This window comes from Natator depressus, chromosome 6 (genome assembly GCF_965152275.1).
Source record: "Natator depressus isolate rNatDep1 chromosome 6, rNatDep2.hap1, whole genome shotgun sequence".
NCBI lineage: Eukaryota > Metazoa > Chordata > Testudines > Cheloniidae > Natator > Natator depressus.
Genome location: NC_134239.1, coordinates 70832062 through 70850051, shown reverse-complemented (window position 1 = coordinate 70850051; position 17990 = coordinate 70832062). Strand labels below are relative to the sequence as shown.

The 17990-nt window shown below is 43.0% G+C and overlaps 1 protein-coding gene across 1 annotated transcript in view; it reads right to left on the bottom strand.

The window, feature by feature from the left end:
• Positions 1-12746, bottom strand: part of INO80 (INO80 complex ATPase subunit) — a 128035-nt gene extending 115289 nt beyond the window's left edge. The window contains exon 1 of the mRNA XM_074955680.1: positions 12491-12746. The gene's annotated coding sequence lies outside the window, so the exon portion shown is untranslated. The remainder of the gene's footprint in view (positions 1-12490) is intronic.
• Positions 12747-17990: the final 5244 nt, after the last annotated feature.

Sequence of the window (17990 nt, the reverse complement as noted above, 5' to 3'; positions counted from 1 at the left end):
GTGCTACAAAATTTGCTTATTGTGTTTAATGTTAACGATGGCAAAATCTGAATGTCATTTACACTTTTTTATTTGGTTATTACATATTAATAGTGTAAAATATGCCCGCAAGTGAAAGCGGTAAACTTCATTCATCCCTATATCACAGTTTTAGTCAGACGTAAAGATCAGCAGTAGAATTGTAAGAAAAGGATACCAAGAAAGCTGCCTTGAACAATCTATAAGAGAAGTATCTGAATGGTAGTTGATAGTATGACCCAAGGACTTCTTGATGCCAACTGGCATAAGGTTAACAGGAATCCCCTGGGTTTGGTATTTGGTGAACTAGAATGTAAAGAGTATCATGTGAGATCTAATGAAAGACTGCATCACTCGAGTCATCAAAATCATTACAAAAATGCATGTATGGATGTTGTATAAGGATTTACATATATAAATACTGAAAATTATGTTCTTAAGATCTGTGTCTAGGGCTGGGCACAAGCAAATGTAAAAAGCACGTTCTCTTTCAAACAAGAAATGTTTCTCTATATGTCTGCTTACACATAAATTAAGTATTATATGGTTCACAATGGACCTCCACTCACAAATCTGAACTGAATGCCAATGAAGGATGGTGAAATCTTCAGAGAGAGGAAATTAACAGGCAGAAGTAAACAGCAGGTGTTATCCTGTTTAGGAGTAATACAATTAACTTTTGAAACTATATCTGGTGTACAGAGGAACGCCCGCCGTACTCCATCAGTCTGAGAAGACAAGCTCTCAGCAGGCTTGATTTTATGAGAAAGGGTCTTGACCAAACTGGTGGAAAATGCTGGAGAGAATTTTGGGTGAGATAAGCTTCTTTACACAGGAAGATAACTTGTTAGTTAGGTTTAGGCTTTAGAATGTGTGCTGTGATGTTGTTTTATGTTACCATTTGATCCCATCTCTCATACTGGTTTTTATTTGAATCTACAACCTTTCTTTATTCTTAAGAATTTTAAATTCTTTCCTTTTGCTTTATAACTGAAGTCAACCACTATGCATATTATAGGAGTGGTGCTCTAAGGTAAAACTGGTGAACTGCAATACACCGTTCCATTGGAAATAGAGGATCTGGGATTTCTGTGGGTATCCACTGATCAGGACCAGATACCACAGAAGGACACTTTGAAGGGAGTCGGGGGCATTTGTCATCAACCTGCAAGGCAAAGACAGGTCTGATGCACCCCAGAGGAGAGTGCTTGAGTGACTAACAGGGTGATTGTGTTAGGGAACTAACACTTACTGGGTACAGACAAGACTCCCTCGCTCTGGAGGCAGGTGGTAACAAGCTGACTCACAGCTCTGGGTATCCCAAGAAGCGTCACAGATAATAGGCCCCCCTTAATTAGTACAGTCTGTAGGCTACATGGAAATTAAAGACGTCTCTCAATTAGAAGTATTATAATGTTTCCTATTAACATATCAAAGATAAACATAACACAGAAATAAGTAAAAATATTGAAATGTCTTTCACCCAAATAATATTGCTATCTAAAGTATATATCTGCATTAATTTTCACAAAAAGGTGCCTTAACACTTTGAGTTACATATTTCTTAAGCCTGTTTAGAAACCCCTGTGGAAGCTATGAAATTTGCAAATTTGTGTTCCTTTAAAGATCTTTAGGGTTGCTGGATACAAAGTAATACACATCTAAAACCATAATCTCTGAATAGTTTTCTTGCTGGATTGAATGCTGTTCTCTGTCACTACAAATAGGGAGAAATCTCTTAAGCAAATTACAGTTTTTTGCATTTGAGAAAGTAAAATGTCTTTAAAATTATGTAGGTAGACAGTTGCAAATTGGGGGTAACAGTCATTTCTTGCACATTTGGCACCCGACAGGCTCTTATATTTAGACTTAGTCCTTTTTATCAATCTGGTAATTTTTTGAACCATTGAGAAATAATGCTTGTTTGATCAGGGTTCTCCACTCCTTCCAGGAGATTCAAGATATGAGTACTTTTCCTTTTCCTTTTTTTTAAAATGTCTTCAGTCTCATCCACATCAGTAACTAGGCGACACTATTCAAGGAGCCACAGACAGCCATCTATTATTTTTGGGCTGTTTCAGATGGCAATACAATGTGTTCCCTGCTGTTAGACGATTCTGAAATCCATTTATTCCATCAGCTAGTTAGTCTAAAGAGGACTGGAGAGACATTTTGATTTCTGAAAACTTACCATCCATTACTTACCAACACCTGTCAGGGATGGTCTAGATAATTCTTAGTCCTGCCTTGAGTGCAGGGGACTGGACTAGATAACCTCTCGTGGTCCCTTCCAATTCTATGATTCTATGATTACTGTGGGAAAGTTTGGGTGATTTATCTTGGTGCCCTGATGGCTAGGTTTTGCCCAGTAAATGGCTCCACCATCTTGATTTTCTTTCTGATTTGCTCCAACACTTTAGTAAGTTTTAATATCAAATTTAGCAGATTATCTGTCTTAGTTCTAAAAAAAACTATTCCACAGTTGTTCAGGAAGTTATTTTTGTGGTTTTTTTGGTTGGAGTGCTGAAGGTTGGCATTTGAAATAAGGATAATAAAAAGATTCAATCAAGAGCTCACAGAGTAACTACTTGGCTGTGTCATATTAATGTTGATAAATGCAAAGTAATGCACATTGGAAAGCATAATCCCAACTATATATATATAAAATGATGGGGTCTAAATTAGCTGTTACCACTCAAGAAAAATCTTGGAGTCACTGCAGATAGTTCTCTCAAACCATCCACTCCATGTGCAGTGGCAATAAAAAAAAAAAGCTAACAGAATGCTGGGAATAATTAAGAAAGGGACAGATAATAGGACAGAAAATATCATGTTGCCTCTATATAAATCTATGGTACGCCCACATCTTGAATACTGTGTGCAGATGTGGTCGTCCCATCTCAAAAAAGATATACTGGAATTGGAAATGGTTCAGAAAAAGGCAACAAAAATTATTAGGGGTATGGAACAGCTTCTGTATGAGGAGAGATTAATAAGACTGGGACTTTTCAGTTGGAAAAGAGACGGCTAAGGGGAGATATGATTGAGGTCTAGAAAATCATGACTGGTGTAGAGAAAGTAGATAAGGAAGTGTTCTTTACTACTTCTCATAACACAAGAACTAGGAGTTACCAAATGAAATTCATAGGCAGCAGGTTTAAAACAAATAAAAGGAAGTATTTCTTCACACAACGCACAGTCAACCTGTGGAACTCCTTGCCAGAGGATGTTGTGAAGGCCAAGACCATGACAGGGTTCAAAAAAGAACTAGATAAATTCATGGAGGATAGGTCCATCAATGGCTATTAGCCAGGATGGGCAGGAATGGTGTCCCTAGCCTCTGTTTGCCAGAAGCTGGGAATGAGCAACAGGGGATGGATCATTTGTTGATTACCTGTTCTGTTCATTCCCTCTGGGGCACCTGGCACTGGCCACTGTCGGAAGACAGGATACTAAGCTAGATGGACCTTTGGTCTGACCCAGTAGGGCCATTCTTACGTGACTCTCTACATTACTAAAGGCAAACGTGAAGTTATGCCAATGGGTGTAGAGTTCTAACCACCTTCAAGTTGGGTCGGAGTAACCTCAATTAACCTTCATCAAGATACACTGAGAAATACTTAAGGTTTAAGCTAATTTTTTTTTTTTTTTTAAGTATCTTGCCCACAGATGTTGCTTTTAGATCACTATTTAGTTGAACTATAATTTAGGCGTGGGGTTTTTTGTTCGCTTTTTTTTCAGTCTGCCTATTACAATGTCTAGTCAGTCAGTCAACAAACAGCACTAGAGGAGAACTCTCCAAGGACATATTCGGAAAGCCACTAGTTATGTTTTATATTAAGGGCTTCCAAGGTTTTGGCATTTATTTCCACTAAACAGCAGTAAACATATTGCCTTCTAGAAGCACAGAGAAAGATCAGCTTTAAAACACTGGGTTTTCCAGTTTAAACAAATATTTGCTGGCTATTGCTGACTTTGATTTCAACATGCTTTTACAATAAAAGTCCATTTAAACCAGAATCCCTATATATGACATATAATTTTTAAGTTGTGTACGTTTCACTTCAAAAATAGAGAGCATTTTTATGTATGTCTGGTTGCAACAGTGGATCTTTCTTCGAGATTCTTGCCTTACATTTTTTCCCATGCCTCAGAACCTCTACATCCTAGCTGAAGCCCACAGGATTGCTGTTTTCTCCTCCTTTACATTTAATACTGAGGCCAAATGGTGTGATAACCCACCAACCTGCTGGTGAAAGGTTGACTAGGCTTCCTTTGCAAACCATCAAAACTATCCTCTAATCAGCTGGAGAGATCATTATTGAGCAGGGTGAATTAAAAATCACGATTTTTTAAAAAAACAACAAAATATATTTTTATTTCAAACATTTTTATTATGTTGCTAGTTCTTTATTTTCTTCCCATTTTATAGTCTCTGACTGCTAAAGTGGATATTTTGTACTTGTTTTTATTTTTTTAATTAGTTTTCAAATTCTTAGTAGAATTTCAGATTTTGCAGGATTTTCTACTGAGAAGTTTTACACTTAAAATATTCATCTGTGCTGAAAATGACAAGTCCAGGGCCTCACTAACATCCTTTACTGTGAGAACACAAATGCAAACACAAAGCTGAAAGCAAATAGCTTGTGGTATATTTGCAACCTACATCACGTTCTGATATACTTCCACAAGTCAAGAAAGTTGAAATGTTCCATCAGCATTGGCAGTTTGAAGTCAATGGGACCTTTGCTCTTAGGTCACTTAAGTACTTTGAAATATCCATCCTTACATGCCTAAATATAGAGTCTTACCTTAGAAGTCCAATTTTGATAATTTTGGCCTGTGTTTAAAAAAAGTTCACAATAACTTTGCTAATATATTGAACCTCTGTTAACACTGAACCACTACGAAGACTTCATGCCACTAAAAGAAAAGTTGAATAAAAATACAACTGAATCCCTTATGCTGCAAACACTTATGTACATGTTAGTTTTGAGCACAAGTAGTCCACTGAAGTCAACGGTACTATTCATGCAAATAAAATTACATATCTGCTTAAGCATTTGCAGGATCAGGGCCTTCACTTTCAATATTTTCTTTTTTGCCTAATAGTTTCATCAAACTCAAATAGGATACCCTACCAGTTGTGCTATTTAAAAAACAAACCCCAAACAGCATTACTGATTTAGTTCACTATCAATTTAAATCTAAAGTCGTAATACCATACATTTTCATGTTAGCATTACAAAGCTTCAATTTGTTTCAAATCAATTTTTTTAAAGTGATTAAAATTATGGTTTGAATCACTTTACCCTGCTAATGACAAAAAAGGAACTCCTCCAAGACAGAATAGGCCATATCTCTGACATGTTTGCATAGCTCTGCTGGCCTGGGGGAAGGAAAAGAGAGAGGCAGACAGCAGCACTAAGTCCCTGTCTACAGTAGTAAGTTGTATTACTTAAACTATACTGTACAGTGAAAATGGTACAATCCTCCACAGTGTGGACAAAGTTATTCCCAGACAAGAAGGGGAATAAACTATACCAGTAGTAGGAAGTGTTATTTACTCCTTCTCATAACACACGAACTAGGGGTCAACAAATGAAATTAATAGGCAGCAGGTTTAAAACAAGTAAAAGGAAGTATTTCTTCACACAACACACAGTCAACATGTGGAACTCTGTGCCAGAGGATGTTGTGAAGGCCAAGACTATAAAAGAGTTAAAAAAAACAAAAACTAACTACATTCATGGAGGATAGGTCCATCAATGGCTATTAGCCAGGATGGGCAGGAATGTTGTCCCTAGCCTCTGTTTGCCAGAAGCTGGGAATGAGTGACAGGGGACGTATCACTCAATGATTACCTGTTCTGTTCATTCCCTCTGGGGCACCTGGCATTGGTCACTGTCGGAAGACAGGATACTGGGCTAGATGGACCTCTGGTCTGACTCATTATGACCATTCTTATGTTCAGTATAATCAGAGGTAAAAGTAAGTCGGTACACCCCGGTACAGCGTGCCGGTGTGCCGTACCAGGGTGGATCGGCTTCCCCAGGTGCAATTTAAAGGGCCTGCGGCTCCCAGCAGCAGCTGGAGCCCCCGGCCCTTTAAATTGCTGCCAGAGCCCCACTGCCGGAGCCCTGGGGTAGCGGCAGCAGGGCTGGGGCGGCGATTTAAAGGGCCCAGGGCAGTAGTGGCGGCTGAGCCCTGGGCCCTTTAAATCGTTCCCAGAGCCCCGCTGCTGCTTCTGCAGGGCTCCGGCAGGCTCTGGGGACAATTTAAAGGGCCCGCGGCAGTAGTGGCAGCCAGAGCCTTGTCCCCAGAGCCCTGCTACCGGAGCCCTGGGGAAGCGGCGGCGGGGCTCTGGGGACGATTTAAAGGGCCGCGGGCTGTTCTTCCCCCAGGGAGGGGGAAGGAAGCACTTGCTGGTACAGGGTGGGCTGGGGCTGGCTCTGACCTCCCGCAGCCCCGCCCCTTCCTCCTGAGGCCTCGCCCCTTCCGGGGACCAGAGCCGGCCCCAGCCCAGCCCCATAGTGGTAAGTCCCTAGACTTACTTTCACCCTTGAGTATAATATACCTTTATATCAGTATAACTGTGTCCACATTGGGCTTTCCCAGTATAACTTTTTTTTTTTAAAATGCAAGAGTCATACCCTAATTGAAATAGGTATGGTACTAAAACATTCATAGATAAGGCCTAAGAATGGAACCCAGAATAACAAGACGACAATCTATCAGGACTCTACAGTTCCTTCACACTTCTGTCACTATTTTTTCCCCTCATCCAACCCTTCATGTTTTGCATTCTAACTAAGAGCCATTACAAGAGTTTCTCCACAGCCAAAGAATCCCAGACAAATTGTATTTCTCTCCACTCTCTAAGAGATACATTTCATTTTTCTTTTTCCAGGAAAATTCTCCATTGTGACATATAAAACATAACATCAGAATGGTGCAAGAAATAGCATCAACAGCAACAATGTTCCCAAGGTAAGCATCCAATTTAAAAACAAACATACACAAAGAGGCTGAAGGCCACGTCCACACCAGAAACTTTTGCCAGTATAAATTATGCCGATTAAGAATGCAATATATATATATATATATTTTTTTTTACTGTTTTTAACCAGCAAAAGCCCTAGTGCAGATGCAGTTATACCAGACTGCTTTAGCCAGCACAGCTTAATTTGCTTGGGTAACTAGAGGGCTTTTGCTGGTATAAGTTACGTCTACAGTAGGAGGGTTTGCCAATATAGCCACGCAGGTAAACCCTCATTTACACTTGGGGGAATTCCTGTACCACATGAGCAGAATTTTTTTATGCGCTGAAAATACATTCTGTCTTTCGCCCACCAGAGGCCACTGTGGCACCAGAACAGCCAGCACGGCTGACTGGCAATAACAGCCAGCAGCTGGCTGCATTCATAACAGCACCCTGCCCAAAGAGCCAGGTTAGCAGGCACTGGATATGGTGGGGGAAGACAGAGTAGGGCACACAGGGCTGCTGGAGGGTCACAGAATGGGGTTCAGAAGGGCTAGTGGGAGGAACAGACTGGGGCAGGGGCTCAGGAGCCAGTGGAGTGACAGCATTAAGCCAGAGGCTAAATGGAAAAGGGACTGCAGGGCCACACAGGGACGGGGGAAGATGTGTCTGACTGAATGGGAGAGGCTAGGCATCAGCCAGGGTTCACCAAAAATCCCCACGCTCCCCACAAAAAAGACTGTTTGATACTTTTCTCACCCACACCCAACTCCCACCAGGTTCGCTCCCAAGCTCCTTCCCTCTCCCTCAGCTCCTCCATTATCCCTGACACTCCATGCCTTTGCACTGCTTCGGAGGGGTGCAAGAAATGTTTCTGTAGTGTAGTTTAAATGAACTATTCAAAGTTCTGTACTGATTTATCTAGTAAGGAATTTTCTGTAGTGTTACAGACATACTTGCTGACAAGTATTTTGAAACAAATTATCAAAATAACTGAAAGTGGTGTGATTATATGTGTTATTTTGACAAAATTTGCAGAATTTTAAAATACCGTGCACAGAATTTTTAATTTTTTGGTGCAGAATTCCACCCAGGAGTACTTCGTAGCATACACTAGGCCTTAGTAAACCAAGTGTAGTCCCCATTTATTCTTTTTTCTGGGGAAATATTTCTCAGTATAACTTCAGGGTAACAAGCGAGTACATTTATTAACAAAAGATTGCAGGCAGGCAAAGAAAATTTAATTTTACGAACCTATAAATTTCAGTCCCCATTAATGTTAAGCCTGAATAAATACAAATTACTTTGACTACCTGCGTACATATACCGGGGGGGGGGGGGGGGGGGAGCATTTGCGACCCTTTTCAATTTAGGATAAAAAAAAAAAGAGAGAGAGAGAGATAGATCATTTCTTTGCCTTCTCTGATTGATGGCCCTAATAGCTGAATTTACACTATTATCTTTTTATAGTACATTTCCTTTTGCTACATTACTTTTTTTGCATTTTTTTCCAAGAAGGAAATTAAGTGGGATGAAGATCAATTACATTCTGTAAGCTATTTTGAATAATGGGTTCATTATTATTGCACCCAAATATCCCAGTCAGGTTTGGGGTCCTACAGATTATAAAAAGGAATTACAAACATGTATGACAGTTTTATTGGAAACATACACACAAGTGGAGAAGAGAAAACCTTAATACATATGCATATAGCCAATAAACAGAAAAGTCTGACAGTACTTCCAGCAACACAGATACCACCTTTAACTATGTAAACCGCAGACTAGAAAAGTGACTTGGAGAAATCAAGCAATGCAATTGACTATATACTTGTTCAATAAGGGGCAAATCCAGCTCTAGAGGGCAGGGGACTGGATTTCTGGAGCCCCTGCACAAAGACTCACACACACTCTGTGCCCCCTGAAGCACCTGTCTACAGGGGCTTCACGTGCACTTGCCACACAGTGAGAATTAAGTTGCATGATGAGGGTAATTCAGGACATCTGTTGTTATCCTGGTACACCAGCCTTTCCCTCTGCATAGCTGGGGTACAATTCCAACCTGGAGGTTTTTTCAACCCCAGGTTGGAATATTGGCTGTGGAACATTAGAGGAGAGAAGATCTTTCTTCTGCCAGTCCCTAAGGAGATTTCCAGCACACAGGCTTGCCAGGCTGTATGCTTGGTATAGAATTTATACAGTATAACCAAGTGAGTAAGAACTTGTTCCCCCAATTACTAGACAATGTTAAAATAATGCTTTGCAAACATAAATGAGACACAGGGAACACCCTGGCAAAAAGCAAGTTAAAGAAAACATTTCTATAAATCTTGAGAACAAGCTCACATTGCAGTCCATTTCTTGTTTTTTCATTACATATTGATCCGAGAACGTTTTTAGTTTCAAGATATTGTTTATGAATAAGGCTAAGATTTTGTCATGGGTATTTTTAGTAAAAGTCACGGACAGGTCACAGGCAATAATGAAAAATTCACGGAAGCCTGCGACCCGTCCCTGACTTTTACTAAAAATATCCAGGATAAAATAAGGAGCCTGGGCAGCTGCGGGTGGACTGTGAACTCCAGGGGGGTTCCCCCTGCCACCACGGAGGCCGGGAGCTCTGGGGGTCCCTCCTGCCCAAGAGCGGTGAGGTCCCTCCTGTCGCCCACAGAGGCGGAGAGCTGCGGGGGTCCCGTGCCGCCCGGAGAGCGACAGGGATCACCCCACCGCCCGTGGCGGTCAGGAGCAGCGGGTGTCCCCCCTGCCGCCTGCGGTGGCCTGAGCTGCAGGAGGTGCACCTGCTGGCAGGGGACCCTGCAGCTCCCAGCCAGGGCTGGCTGAAGTCACGGAGGTCTCTGTAACTAAACCACAGTCTTATTTATGAAGAATACACTAGAACAGTGATTCTAAAGTGCAGTACATGACCGCATGCAGCCACCAGGAACTTTGTGTGTGGCCATCACTACTGGAAGAGAGAAACATTGAACAATTCCCTTTCAAGAGCCTTTTGAAATAAACAAAAGTTCACTGACATTTACAACTACTTTACTACAAAAAGAAGCGTGAGAATTGTTACAATTTTTTTAAATGTATATAGTTAATAAAAACCCATGTAACATTTGTGGTATTAATAGTACATATTATTCTTCACACTTGATTATTTTATTTACAAGACACTTCCAAATAATCACATGACAAAATATTATATTAATGACAGTTTAAACTGCCAAAAATGCAGCCACAATGAATTTGCTGTCACTATGTTTGTCCACAATAAAAATTCATTTGTGAACCACTACATTAGCACATGAAGAATTCGTTACTGCATAAACTAAAGAAAAAAATGTATTTAATGTTGGTGGATGTACAGCCACATGACAGTAATGTTTAAACGGTATTAATATAGTTTTGTTCAAATTAAGGAAATATAAACTTAAAATTTTAAAAGAATATCCATAAAAAACAGTTTTAGTATAAAATAGTACAGCATTATTCACATATCCATGTGCATGCAAAGGGAAAATGGCATAACTGAGATGAAAATTTACTATATAGGATCATATTAGTAAGATAAAGATTGGTGTATTATTGAGAAATATTATACAATCACATAGAGATTGTATGGTAATGTACTCTTGCAAGGAAGCAGAATTAAGTTTGATCAATGAGTCTTAATTCAACATTTTCTGACTTGTGCACTTACCTGCATAAGCAAAATATTTAACTTTATTTTATTTTAACTTAATGTGTTACCTTTTAATCAACAAAGACTCTAAATATGCACGGAGTACCTCATAAACCAATCTCTGTGCCCACCCAACGCATAAGTGCAGGGACCCATCTACATGAAGCTCATTGCAGGATTAGGATTTTAAGAACTGTGTCACATATTTACATTATACAGAAAATTCATAACCACCACTGCCCAGTACAGGACATTGTGGGAGCCAATGTAAAGCTGATTTTACAAACATCTCAGAATCCTTTAACTCTTAAGATACTGAAACTGGAATACTCAGATCTGATGATTTGACTAAATTTGGTGAAACTTGATTCAGCTGCACAGTAAAATAAAATGCATATATACATTTCATTATGCACATCTTGCCAAACACCCCATACTCCTCCAAGATACAAGAACAAGTATCTAAGATCTAAAATAAAAGAGTATTGAAATTTGACATCTGAATGATAAATGAAAGATTACTTGATGACATGCAAAATGTACAAATATGATTCACATCATCAGTGATGTCAAAAGGACAGTTACAGCTCCCCCTTGCTGCCCATGACAAAAGTAGCTACAGTGTGTGGGTGAACGAATTGGACATTGCACAGTTGGTGTTTGGTGGATTATATGTAGTCTGACAGTTGTGGCTCTGTCTCTATGGAGCTGTGTGTTTGGGATGGATTTACATTCTATAGTCAAGAAGAGCAGTAGAGAAGTTTTCACCAGCAACCATAATTATAATCATCAAATCATAGATACTTGTTTACTGGAGATCATTAACCAAACACACAAACTTAATCCCCTCTCTGCATCTACTGTCCTAACAGCAAGATTTCAGGAAAAGTTATGAGTGACTAAACTCAGGATATAAGCATTTATCCCGTCTTTAACTATACTGTTTTCTATCTGCAAACACAACTGTATATATGGAAGCATTAGCTTGTGCAACAGCAAACGTCAGTGTGCCACTTTGCTGGTAATACATGTTACAAGTATACATAGGACACATGTCCCAGCTCTTTTAGCCATGCAACGGCAAGCACCATTGTGCAATATGATTGCTTGAGCTTATAGGTACAGATATGAAATAGCCCCCAGTCCTTGTTTTTGAGCAACATTATTGCATCTGGGTGCTACAAGTGCCATTAGGAGGCATGGCACTGATTATCACTTCCATGGGACAATACTGGAGATGCGTACGAGATACAGGTGTGCCACGCACCCTGACTCCCTCCGCTGGGCAGCAGCAAGTAATCTGCGTGCAAGATTATTGCACCTGTGCTCCAGGTACCAGCCCGACCCACAGAGCCGGCTGTCACCCCCCCGTGTGACACGGTTACGCGTGTGCATGACAAGCGTGACTACACCTCGCACCCGGCTGCCGCGTCGTGCAGCGCCCGGGCACGTGGGCCTTCCTGGTACAAGCTGGGACACATCGCCCCGGCGAGCTCCACAGCCCAGCCCAACGCACACGCCCCTCCCCCCGCTCGAGGGGCAGCTCCTCCAGGGTCCGGGGGGGCCGAAGCAGTCTCCAGAGTCAACCGTGCCCGGGGGCCCCTCCCCCCGCGCTGATATCGGGGTGTGTCCCCGGGGAGGGAGGGAAGAGACCTGCCCCTTTAAGAAGAGACCCGGCTGCTGCGGCCACTGCTTGGGGGGGGGAGGTGGGGGAGAAGCTGCGGCCTGGCCGGGCCCTGCAGCCGCCTCTAGGCGCTCTCCGCCCGGGGCGAGCGTGCCCTTGCCCGGCCGCCGCTGTAGCTCACCTGGGTGGCGGGCCCGGCTGCGGCGCGGGAGCGGCGGGGGGCTGGGGGTGTCTCCTGGGCTGGCTCCCCCGCTCTCTCCACCCGGCCTCTCGCCCTGCGCTGCCTGGGCTGGCTCAGCCTGTCTCCTGCCGCGGGGCCCTCTCAGCTCCTGCCTCGCCAAGATGGCGGCCGCGCTGCTGCTGAGGAGGAGGAGGCGGCGGCTGCGGGCGCTGGGACGGCGGCGGCGGCCACTTTCGCTCACTGAGAGGAGAGGAGCAGGGACACGGGGAGCCATGGCGGGGGGGAGGAGAGGCGCCATGGCCAGGCCTAAACAATCGAGCCCCGCACGCCCACCCGTTACCCCGAACCCCACCTCGCAACCGCCGCCCCGCGCGTCAGGCCGCTTTTGCCTCACAGCCCCCTCGTCCACACCCCGGGGCCGCCCCCCACACATTTGTCGCGCGGGGCCGCGCTCATCGATGCGCTCCTACGGCCGATTGGTAGAGCCTGGCAATGACGAAAATTGCCGAAGGGATTCGGCCAAGGTGGTCGGGGTGAGACAGCAAATCTCGCGTGAGGGAGGAGGAAACCCTCGCGATGGTTGGCATCAGGAGGGGCGGGGTCTGATAGTCGGAAGGGGCGTGTGTTTGTGGCTGGCCAGGCTTGGTGGCTGCGCGTGGAGCGGGTGAGGGACCTAGTGGGGCCTCTCCCCTGGCAGGTCGCTGCAGGCCCCAGCAGCAAGGCCTCTGTGAGACTCCTACGTCTCCCCAGGGTGCCCCAAGGCACAGGCAGCAGCCACCTGCCAGCACCCCCCCACTGTGACAAGGCGCAAGCAAGTGGTCAAGGGGCAGTTGCAGGAGTCCAGCTGGAGCACCCTCCCATCGGGTGGGCAGCAACGATGAGCGGGGTTAAGTGACTGCTCATTCCCCCCCCGCAGCTGTGCAACTGCACCTTGCTCCATGCTCATCTCTTCCTGGATGTGGTGGAGGCACAGAGGGGGGTCCTTCTGCATGCAAGAGATACGCACCCCTTACCCGGGCACAGGATTTCCCTGCTGAATAAGACCATAATGGGCAGGACTGAGAGCTGCAAGATGCACACCAAAGTGTCAGGGCAACTTGCTAGCCTCACAGCTGTGGAGAATTAGTAGTCGTAGAAAATGTATTTTGAAAGCACTCAAAAGCCTGATCTGGTGCCCCATTGTGCTGGGTAATATATAAATACAGTAAAGAGACAATCTGTGCCATGAAGAATGACTTCTCCATGTTTTATCACCAGTGTCAATCCAGAGGGATCACCACCAAGTTGAGAAGCAGCTCAGTCTTCAGGCCCATTCAATCCTTGGCCTCTGCTTCTGAAGCAACCAGTACGTGTGCTAATGGGGGTATTTGCAATGTAGACATTTGGCTATGGAGACCTGGACTGAGACCAATCACTCACTCACGTGTAAACTATCAAAACCCATCAAGTAGTTTAATTCACAACTATCAGAACTGGACATGAACGCTAGACCAGAAGTTCAAGATTTTACATCTTGTTACTAATCCCTTGAGTAATCAAGTCTCCTAGAAATGTATTGTGATGTGAGGCAAGATGGATAGTAGGAAGAGCCAGGTGACAAGTTGGGGTAGCAGTAGTGGGACATAAGCAGGCATCACTGTTCCCTCTAAGCTGTGCGCGTGTCTGTGCGCACACAGATCCGAAACCCCGTGCACATGACAAAACACCATGCACACAAAAATTTGCACAGAAGAAATTTTTTGCACACATGTCCTGTCAAAAATTAGAGGGAACATTGGCAGGGATCCCAGTTTTCTGTGATAAAACCTCCAAAATTCTCGGATAAAAATACACTAAAATCTGCATTTTTCTACAATTAAAATTAAATGCTGAACTTTAGTTTTTCTAGCCACAATATATATAGGTATCGGTTGAACACAATGTTTTATTGATATATTTCCAATTGTTAAGCTAGTTCAAAACCTACCAGTGCCATCAATCATAATAAAATACAATTAATAGAATGATCCAGTCACAGTGCATTGTTTCTTTAACGTTGTCAATGGCTGCGCTGTTTTAGGTCTTTTGTTTTCATTTCTTTTAATTCAGTTTATGTTTAGCGCTTTCCATGTGTTCTACAAGTGACTGCCTTCAAATATAATCTATAGCCTTGCTGCATACAGTAGAGAAAAGCATATTACCATCAATGTGAAATTTGTCCTTGCCAACCTCAGTGACACAACGTTTAGGGGTGATTTTTAGTTTTCGGCATCTTTCCATAACTTTAATTATGTCTGGAGGTTGAAGTGAAATTTGAGATGCATTAAAACATGAACTCCTACACACCATTGAGTAACCTCTATACACCAGAAGCAGTTTATTGGAGTACGTTTAGCTATGTAAATTTAAAGCGCATTCAAAAATCAACCACAAAAGGGGAAGTTTGTGTGCACTGAGTGAGTGACACCAGTACTTTCGGTAAAATTCAGTTAATAGCTAATGTTTTTATTTTTTTACAAAATGCAAAAACTAAAGATACTCTGTAAAAATGTAAATTCTGCATTTTTCTGTGGCAAATGGATTTCTAGAATCCCTGGACAAGACACTGCAGCTGAGCTCCTTTATTACTGCTACTCGGAAGCCAGGATGGTCTCTGCACTAGAGCAAGCACACATTTTAGTGCCTTTTCAGAAGAAAGCAGACCAGCTGTACTACTATCTTGTAGTGGGCCTACTTGCAACTAATCATATCTGCAATACATATTCCTTGTACTCCTTTCCCATCCATTCTACACCACCTTCAGTCTTTCCTTACTGTATGCCAAAATGAAGGATCTGGTCTCACAAGTGGGCCACTCAACTGCTTCAGGAACGATTGGTTGCTTCAGGAATTGTCATCATCAGAGCCAAAGGATGTCCTGAAGTGACTAGTAAACAATTAATTCCAGGATTTTGAGCAGGAAGAATGGAGGCTATGCTAAAATATGTACAGACCACATTCAAAATATTCTGTACACAAGAGTGATCAACAGCTGCAGTAGTCACATTACTTTAGGATTTTCTAATTAATTCATGGTTGCCATGATCTCAAGTAAGTCCACAGAGGGATCAAAAACCGCATTCTACGTTTTTATACCAGGCTTTTTGCCATGATACTGAACTCCTTACAGGTTTTTGATGTATTTATTTTAAACAAAGTATTTTATACTAAGTATTAAGCAGCTCTAAAACATGAATTGAATGTAACTTAAGAAACAATTTTATTTGTGACTGCTATAGAGTGCACCTATGATTTTCTCTAACAAGGTGCTTCTACCTTTAATATATGGCCCTACTACTTAGAAAGACCCAAGCCAAGGGTTTGAGCTAACCTTCAACAAAGCTTTCAGAGTAGCAGCCGTGTTAGTCTGTATTCGCAAAAAGAAAAGGAGTACTTGTGGCACCTTAGAGACTAACCAATTTATTTGAGCATAAGCTTTCGTGAGCATCCGATGAAGTGAGCTGTAGCTCACGAAAGCTTATGCTCAAATAAATTGGTTAGTCTCTAAGGTGCCACAAGTACTCCTTTTCCTTCAACAAAGATACTTTGCTTTTTATCTTCTTTAAAATCATGGGTAGTGAGGGCTGCAGCCAAGTGATATTATAAACCACTGAGGCACTTGTAAATGCCTCAAGAGCTGTGTCTCAAGAATGGTAATCTCCTGCAGAGTTCCTATCTGGTTTTGGGTAAGCCTCTTCGCCTCTCTTTACTTTACCTTCCCTGTTATTAAAATAGGGATAATATTTACCATTCTCCTGGTTGTTGTGGAGGTTAGTGAATGCTGATAAAGAACCTTGCAGATGCAGTGCTAAGTGCCAGCCTGCCCCAAGTTCAATCCAATGAGGTGTGCATGCATATAGAGTCCACACGCTGCAACAAGGGGAGGATGGCTCCGGGAGTCCCCTGGACATCATAGTTCATTGGCTTCTGTTCCTCTCCCGACCTAACTCCAGTTAGGAGTATATGGCTATGCAAAGTTCCCCCACCGCAACAAGGGAAGGCCTGCTTGAATATCGTGCCTCCCACTTTTCCTCAAACTTCTATCCAATCAAGAGTGTGCTAATAGAAAGATCCCTGAAGTATGTTTTTTTTAAATTTATTATTGTGCAGCATTGGCTTTCTTATAGTAAAGGTTCAGATGCCCTTTCTGTTTAAAGATTGTCTTGAAATTTGCTGTGCCTCATGAGGATGTGGAGTAGGGTTAGTGGTCTAAATTTTGGGTCATTTGAGCAAGGGGTTCCTGAAATACAGGCCCTGGAAAAGAATAGCATTTCACAATATCAATAGTTTATCAATTCCCCCCAATACACCCACACACACAACCCTGGGCCTCAAATCACGGCTCTGATCCTCCCTCAACAGATCTCAGTTATGCAACATTTATCTCAGCTAGTGCATGTCACCTGCTGCCTCTTTGGGAAGCAATGTTGAAATATTTATTAAAGAAACAGTTTACCTCTCTAGAATAGTACATGCCAAACACTCACACAGCAAAGCAATTGAAAAGCACACATGCAGAAAGACTAGCCAAGAGGGTTTCCAGCCTTCCATTTTCACATTACATGTGTGGCTCAAGGGGACATGCTGTCTATGGAACCGGAGCTACACGCATGCAATGTAAACATGAACCCTAAGGTTAGCAGAAATCTAAAAATGATCCATAGGCATGTTGGTACTATCTGCCAAGGTCAAGGGTTATTTTTCTCTTTGGGAAATTTGCCCTGCTAATTTAGAAGAGCCTCTATTTTCTGAAAGATAATAAATTACACATGCCCTGTGCAGATATGGGAGAATGATTGCTGGGCATGTGTCTACTTTTCCACCTGAGGGATTATTATACCATAGTTCCAGCACTGATTCATCAATGCCCCTTTGGTGGGTCCAGCCTTGCTCCCTGCCCTTCATAGGTGAGCCAAGATCTTGAGGGGGCCTGCCCCTCTGGAGGAAGTCTGAGCCCCTCTCCCTATTTCCCCATATGAGCCTGGAGCTGGAGGATGTTGCACCTCCAGGAGTTATGAGTCCCTCTCCAATCTCCTCCTATCAGCTGCAATGTGTGGAGCTCTAACCCCTCTTCCTGCCTTCTGTGTGCGTTGGTATTCAGGGGATCCTCACCCCCCAGAGAGCGAGTAACTGGGGAAGACCTGCCCTGCTGTGGGTATGTCTACACTGCTGTCAGGGTTCTCTCCCCACTCTGAACTCTAGAGTACAGACGTGAGAACCCGCATGAAAGACCCCCTAAGCTTATTTCTACCAGCTTACGTTAAAAACTCCCCAGGCACAAATTCTCCCTTGCACCTTGGATTTAAGTAACGCTGCCACCACCAAGTGATTTTACAAAGAACCAGGGAAAAAGACCACTTGGAGTTCCTCTTCCCCCAGCAATCCCCCCAAGCCCTTACACCCCCTTTCCTGGGAAGGCTTGAGAATAATATCCTAACCAATTGGTTACAAAATGATCGAAGACACAAACTCCTGGGTCTTG